The following is an 8,452-nucleotide window of genomic DNA, read 5'->3' as shown; positions in this document are numbered from 1 at the left end:
ATGATGGAATTCTGTGTAGGATAATGAGATTTTGTGTAGGATGATGGGATTCTGTGGAGAATGATGATGGAATTCTATGTGGGATGATGGTGGGATTCTGTGTAGGATGATGATGGAATTCTGTGTAGGATGATGGGATTTTGTGTAGGATGATGATGGTATTCCATGTGGGATGATGTAGGTATTCTGTGTGATGATGATGGAATTCTATGTGGGATGATGATGGAATTCGGCGTGGGATGATGATGGAATTCGGTGTGGGATGATGATGGAATTCGGTGTAGGATGATGATGGAATTCTGTATAGTATCATGGGATTCTGTGTAGAATGATGTGGAATCTGTGGGTTGATGATGGAATTCTATGTGAGGTGATGATGGGATTCTGTGTAGGATGATGGAATTCTGTGTGGGATGATGATGGAATTCTCTTGGATGATGATGGGATTCTGTGTAGGATGATGATGGAATTCTATGGGTAAAGATGGTGGGATTCTGTATAGGATGATGATGGAATTCTGTGTAGGATAATGAGATTTTGTGTAGGATGATGATGGAATTCTGTGTAGGATTATGGGATTTTGTGTAGGATGATGATGGTATTCCATGTGGGATGATGAAGGTATTCTGTGATGATAGAATTCTATGTGGGATGATGATGGAATTCGGTGTGGGATGATGGTGGGATTCTGTGTAGGATGATGATGGAATTCTGTGTAGGATGATGGGATTTTGTGTAGGATGATGATGGAATTCTGTGTAGGATAATGGGATTTTGTGTAGGATGATGATGGAATTCTGTGTAGGATAATGGGATTTTATGTAGGATGATGATGGTATTCCATGTGGGATGATGAAGGTATTCTGTGATGATAGAATTCTATGTGGGATGATGATGGAATTCTGTGTAGGATGATGATGGAATTCTGTGTGGGATGATGATGGGATTCTGTGTAGGATGATGTGGAATCTGTGTGGGTTGATGATGGAATTCTATGTGAGATGATGATGGGATTCTGTGTAGGATGATGATGGAATTATGTGTGGGATGATGATGGAATTCTGTTGGATGATGGGATTCTGTGTGGGATGATGATGGAATTCTGTATAGGATGACGATGGAATTCTTTGTGGGATAATGAGATTTTGTGTAGTATGATGATGGAATTCTGTGTATGATGATGGGATTCTTTGTAGGATGATGCAATTCTGTGTAGGTTGATGATGGATTTCTATGTGGGATGATGGAATTCTGTGTAGGATGATGATGGAATTCTCTGTAGAATGATGGGATTCTTTGTGCGATAATGAGATTTTGTGTAGTATGATGATGGAATTCTGTGCAGGATGATGCGATTCTGTGTAGGTTGATGATGGACTTCTATGTGGGATGATGATGGAATTCTGTGTAGGATGATGATGGAATTCGGTGTGGGATGATGATGGAATTCGGTGTGGGATGATGATGGAATTCGGTGTGGGATGATGATGGGATTCTGTGTAGGATGATGATGGAATTCGGTGTGGGATCATGATGGAATTCGGTGTGGGATGATGATGGAATTCGGTGTGGGATGATGATGGAATTCGGTGTGGGATGATGATGGGATTCGGTGTGTGATGATGATGGAATTCGGTGTGGGATGATGATGGGATTCTGTGTAGGATGATGATGGAATTCGGTGTGGGATGATGATGGAATTCGGTGTGGGATGATGATGGAATTCGGTGTGGGATGATGATGGAATTCGGTGTGTGATGATGATGGAATTCGGTGTGGGATGATGATGGGATTCTGTGTAGGATGATGATGGAATTCGGTGTGGGATGATGATGGAATTCGGTGTGGGATGATGATGGAATTCAGTGTGGGATGATGATGGAATTCTGTTGGATGATGATGGGATTCTGTGTAGGATGATGATGGAATTCTATGTGGAATGATGGTGGGATTCTCTGTTGGATGATGATGGAATTCTATGTGGGATGATGATGGGATTCTGTGTTGGATGATGATGGAATTCTGTTGGATAATGATGGGATTCTGTGTAGGATGATGGGATTCTGTGTAGGATGATGTGGAATCTGGGTTGATGATGGAATTCTGTGTGGGATGATGATGGAATTCTCTTGGATGATGACGGGATTCTGTGTAGGATGATGATGGAATTCTGTGTAGGATAATGAGATTTTGTGTAGGGTGATGGGATTCTGTGGAGGATGATGATGGACTTCTATGTGGGATGATGGTGGGATTCTGTGTAGGATGATGATGGAATTCTGTGTAGGATGATGCGATTCTGTGTAGGTTGATGATGGACTTCTATGTGGGATGATGATGGAATTCTGTGTAGGATGATGATGGAATTCGGTGTGGGATGATGATGGAATTCGGTGTGGGATGATGATGGAATTCGGTGTGGGATGATGATGGGATTCTGTGTAGGATGATGATGGAATTCGGTGTGGGATCATGATGGAATTCGGTGTGGGATGATGATGGAATTCTGTGTGGGATGATGATGGAATTCGGTGTGGGATGATGATGGGATTCGGTGTGTGGTGATGATGGAATTCGGTGTGGGATGATGATGGGATTCTGTGTAGGATGATGATGGAATTCGGTGTGGGATGATGATGGAATTCGGTGTGGGATGATGATGGAATTCGGTGTGGGATGATGATGGAATTCGGTGTGGGATGATGATGGGATTCTGTGTAGGATGATGATGGAATTCGGTGTGGGATGATGATGGAATTCGGTGTGGGATGATGATGGAATTCGGTGTGGGATGATGATGGAATTCTGTTGGATGATGATGGGATTCTGTGTAGGATGATGATGGAATTCTATGTGGAATGATGGTGGGATTCTCTGTTGGATGATGATGGAATTCTATGTGGGATGATGATGGGATTCTGTGTTGGATGATGATGGAATTCTGTTGGATAATGATGGGATTCTGTGTAGGATGATGGGATTCTGTGTAGGATGATGTGGAATCTGGGTTGATGATGGAATTCTGTGTGGGATGATGATGGGATTCTGTGTAGGATGATGATGGAATTCTATGTGGGATGTTGATGGGATTCTGTGTTGGATAGTGATGGGATTCTGTGTAGGATGATGGAATTCTGTGTGGGATGATGATGGAATTCTCTTGGATGATGACGGGATTCTGTGTAGGATGATGATGGAATTCTGTGTAGGATAATGAGATTTTGTGTAGGGTGATGGGATTCTGTGGAGGATGATGATGGACTTCTATGTGGGATGATGGTGGGATTCTGTGTAGGATGATGATGGAATTCTGTGTAGGATGATGGGATTTTGTGTAGGATGATGATGGTATTCCATGTGGGATGATGAAGGTATTCTGTGTGATGATGATGGAATTCTATGTGGGATGATGATGGAATTCGGTGTGGGATGATGATGGAATTCGGTGTGGGATGATGATGGAATTCGGTGTGGGATGATGATGGGATTCTGTGTAGAATGATGTGGAATCTGTGGGTTGATGACGGAATTCTATGTGAGGTGATGATGGGATTCTGTGTAGGATGATGGAATTCTGTGTGGGATGATGATGGAATTCTCTTGGATGATGATGGGATTCTGTGTAGGGTGATGGGATTCTGTGGAGGATGATGATGGAATTCTATGTGGGATGATGGTGGGATTCTGTGTAGGATGATGATGGAATTCTGTGTAGGATGATGGGATTTTGTGTAGGATGATGATGGTATTCCATGTGGGATGATGAAGGTATTCTGTGTGATGATGGAATTCTATGTGGGATGATGATGGAATTCAGTGTGGGATGATGATGGAATTCTGTGTGGGATGTTGATGGGATTCTGTGTTGGATAGTGATGGGATTCTTTGTAGGATGATGATGGAATTCTGTGTAGGATAATGAGTTTTTGTGTAGGATGATGGAATTCTGTGTAGGATGATGGGATTTTGTGTAGAATGATGAAGGTATTCCATGTGGGATGATGAAGGTATTCTGTGATGATAGAATTCTATGTGGGATGATGATGGAATTCGGTGTGGGATGATGGTGGGATTCTGTGTAGGATGATGATGGAATTCTGTGTAGGATGATGGGATTTTGTGTAGGATGATGATGGAATTCTGTGTAGGATAATGGGATTTTATGTAGGATGATGATGGTATTCCATGTGGGATGATGAAGGTATTCTGTGATGATAGAATTCTATGTGGGATGATGATGGAATTCGGTGTAGAATGATGATGGAATTCTGTGTGGGATGATGATGGGATTCTGTGTAGGATGATGTGGAATCTGTGTGGGTTGATGATGGAATTCTATGTGAGATGATGATGGGATTCTGTGTAGGATGATGATGGAATTATGTGTGGGATGATGATGGAATTCTGTTGGATGATGGGATTCTGTGTGGGATGATGATGGAATTCTGTATAGGATGACGATGGAATTCTTTGTGGGATAATGAGATTTTGTGTAGTATGATGATGGAATTCTGTGTATGATGATGGGATTCTTTGTAGGATGATGCAATTCTGTGTAGGTTGATGATGGATTTCTATGTGGGATGATGGAATTCTGTGTAGGATGATGATGGAATTCTCTGTAGAATGATGGGATTCTTTGTGCGATAATGAGATTTTGTGTAGTATGATGATGGAATTCTGTGCAGGATGATGCGATTCTGTGTAGGTTGATGATGGACTTCTATGTGGGATGATGATGGAATTCTGTGTAGGATGATGATGGAATTCGGTGTGGGATGATGATGGAATTCGGTGTGGGATGATGATGGAATTCGGTGTGGGATGATGATGGGATTCTGTGTAGGATGATGATGGAATTCGGTGTGGGATCATGATGGAATTCGGTGTGGGATGATGATGGAATTCGGTGTGGGATGATGATGGAATTCGGTGTGGGATGATGATGGGATTCGGTGTGTGATGATGATGGAATTCGGTGTGGGATGATGATGGGATTCTGTGTAGGATGATGATGGAATTCGGTGTGGGATGATGATGGAATTCGGTGTGGGATGATGATGGAATTCGGTGTGGGATGATGATGGAATTCGGTGTGTGATGATGATGGAATTCGGTGTGGGATGATGATGGGATTCTGTGTAGGATGATGATGGAATTCGGTGTGGGATGATGATGGAATTCGGTGTGGGATGATGATGGAATTCTGTTGGATGATGATGGGATTCTGTTGGATAATGATGGGATTCTGTGTAGGATGATGGGATTCTGTGTAGGATGATGTGGAATCTGGGTTGATGATGGAATTCTGTGTGGGATGATGATGGGATTCTGTGTAGGATGATGATGGAATTCTATGTGGGATGTTGATGGGATTCTGTGTTGGATAGTGATGGGATTCTGTGTAGGATGATGGAATTCTGTGTGGGATGATGATGGAATTCTCTTGGATGATGACGGGATTCTGTGTAGGATGATGATGGAATTCTGTGTAGGATAATGAGATTTTGTGTAGGGTGATGGGATTCTGTGGAGGATGATGATGGACTTCTATGTGGGATGATGGTGGGATTCTGTGTAGGATGATGATGGAATTCTGTGTAGGATGATGGGATTTTGTGTAGGATGATGATGGTATTCCATGTGGGATGATGAAGGTATTCTGTGTGATGATGATGGAATTCTATGTGGGATGATGATGGAATTCGGTGTGGGATGATGATGGAATCGGTGTGGGATGATGATGGGATTCTGTGTAGAATGATGTGGAATCTGTGGGTTGATGACGGAATTCTATGTGAGGTGATGATGGGATTCTGTGTAGGATGATGGAATTCTGTGTGGGATGATGATGGAATTCTCTTGGATGATGATGGGATTCTGTGTAGGATGATGATGGAATTCTGTGTAGGATAATGAGATTTTGTGTAGGGTGATGGGATTCTGTGGAGGATGATGATGGAATTCTATGTGGGATGATGGTGGGATTCTGTGTAGGATGATGATGGAATTCTGTGTAGGATGATGGGATTTTGTGTAGGATGATGATGGTATTCCATGTGGGATGATGAAGGTATTCTGTGTGATGATGATGGAATTCTATGTGGGATGATGATGGAATTCAGTGTGGGATGATGATGGAATTCTGTGTGGGATGTTGATGGGATTCTGTGTTGGATAGTGATGGGATTCTTTGTAGGATGATGATGGAATTCTGTGTAGGATAATGAGTTTTTGTGTAGGATGATGGAATTCTGTGTAGGATGATGGGATTTTGTGTAGAATGATGAAGGTATTCCATGTGGGATGATGAAGGTATTCTGTGATGATAGAATTCTATGTGGGATGATGATGGAATTCGGTGTGGGATGATGATGGGATTCTGTGTAGGATGATGATGGAATTCTGTGTAGGATGATGGGATTTTGTGTAGGATGATGATGGAATTCTGTGTAGGATAATGGGATTTTATGTAGGATGATGATGGTATTCCATGTGGGATGATGAAGGTATTCTGTGATGATAGAATTCTATGTGGGATGATGATGGAATTCGGTGTAGAATGATGATGGAATTCTGTGTGGGATGATGATGGGATTCTGTGTAGGATGATGTGGAATCTGTGTGGGTTGATGATGGAATTCTATGTGAGATGATGATGGGATTCTGTGTAGGATGATGATGGAATTATGTGTGGGATGATGATGGAATTCTGTTGGATGATGGGATTCTGTGTGGGATGATGATGGAATTCTGTATAGGATGACGATGGAATTCTTTGTGGGATAATGAGATTTTGTGTAGTATGATGATGGAATTCTGTGTATGATGATGGGATTCTTTGTAGGATGATGCAATTCTGTGTAGGTTGATGATGGATTTCTATGTGGGATGATGGAATTCTGTGTAGGATGATGATGGAATTCTCTGTAGAATGATGGGATTCTTTGTGCGATAATGAGATTTTGTGTAGTATGATGATGGAATTCTGTGTAGGATGATGCGATTCTGTGTAGGTTGATGATGGACTTCTATGTGGGATGATGATGGAATTCTGTGTAGGATGATGATGGAATTCTCTGTAGAATGATGGGATTCTTTGTGCAATAATGAGATTTTGTGTAGTATGATGATGGAATTCTGTGTAGGATGATGCGATTCTGTGTAGGTTGATGATGGATTTCTATGTGGGATGATGATGGAATTCTGTGTAGGATGATGATGGAATTCTGTGTGGGATGATGATGTTATTCTGTTGGATGATGATGGGATTCTGTGTAGGATGATGATGGAATTCGGTGTGGGATGATGATGGAATTCGGTGTGGGATGATGATGCAATTCGGTGTGGAATGATGATGGGATTCTGTGTAGGATAATGATGGAATTCTATGTGGAATGATGGTGGGATTCGGTGTAGGATGATGGAATTCTATGTGGGATGATGATGGGATTCTGTGTTTGATGATGATGGAATTCTGTTGGATAATGATGGGATTCTGTGTATGATGATGGGATTCTGTGTAGGATGATGGAATTCTGTGTGGGTGATTTAATTCTATGTAAGATAATGATGGAATTCTGTATAGGATGACGATGGAATTCTTTGTGAGGTAATGATTTTGTGTAGTATGATGATGGAATTCTGTGTATGATGGGATTCTTTGTAGGATGATAATGGAATTCTATGTGGGATGATGATGGAATTCTGTGTTTGATGATGAGGGAATTCTATCTGGAATGATGATGGAATTTGGTATGGGATGATGATGGAATTCTGTGTAGGACGATGGATTCTGTGTAGGATGATGATGGAATTCTATGTGGTATGAAGATGGGAATCTAGGATGATGATGGAATTCTATGTGGGATGATGAGGGAATTCTGTGGGATGATGGTGGAATTCTGTGTTGGATAATGTTGGAATTCTGTGTGGGGTGGTGATGGGATTCTGTGTAGGATAATTGAATTCTGTGTGGGTTGATGATGGTATTCGGTTTGGGGTGATGATGGAATTCTATGTGGATGATGATGGAATTCTGTGTGGTATGATGATGGGATTCTGTGTAGGATGATGGAATTCTATGTGAGATAATGGGATTCTGTGTAGGATGATGGAATTGTATTTGGGATGATAATGGAAATCTGTGTAGGATGATGATGGAATTGTATTTGGGATGATAATGGAATTCTGCGTGGGATGATGATGGAATTCTATGTGGGATGATTATGGATTTCTGTTTAGGATGATGGGATTCTGTGTAGGATGATGATGGAATTCTGTGTTGGATGATGATGGGATTCTGTGTAGGATGATGATTGAATTCTGTGTGGGTTGATGATGGAATTCTGTGTGGGATGATGATGGATTTCTGTGTAGGATGATGGGAATCTGTGCGGGATGATAATGGCATTCTCTGTGGGATGATGGAATTCTTGGGTTGATGAAATTC

This window comes from Myotis myotis, unplaced genomic scaffold, assembly GCF_014108235.1.
Source record: "Myotis myotis isolate mMyoMyo1 unplaced genomic scaffold, mMyoMyo1.p scaffold_m19_p_6, whole genome shotgun sequence".
Lineage (NCBI taxonomy): Eukaryota > Metazoa > Chordata > Mammalia > Chiroptera > Vespertilionidae > Myotis > Myotis myotis.
The sequence above is the reverse complement of the archived record's forward strand: the minus strand, read 5'-3'. Positions refer to the sequence as shown.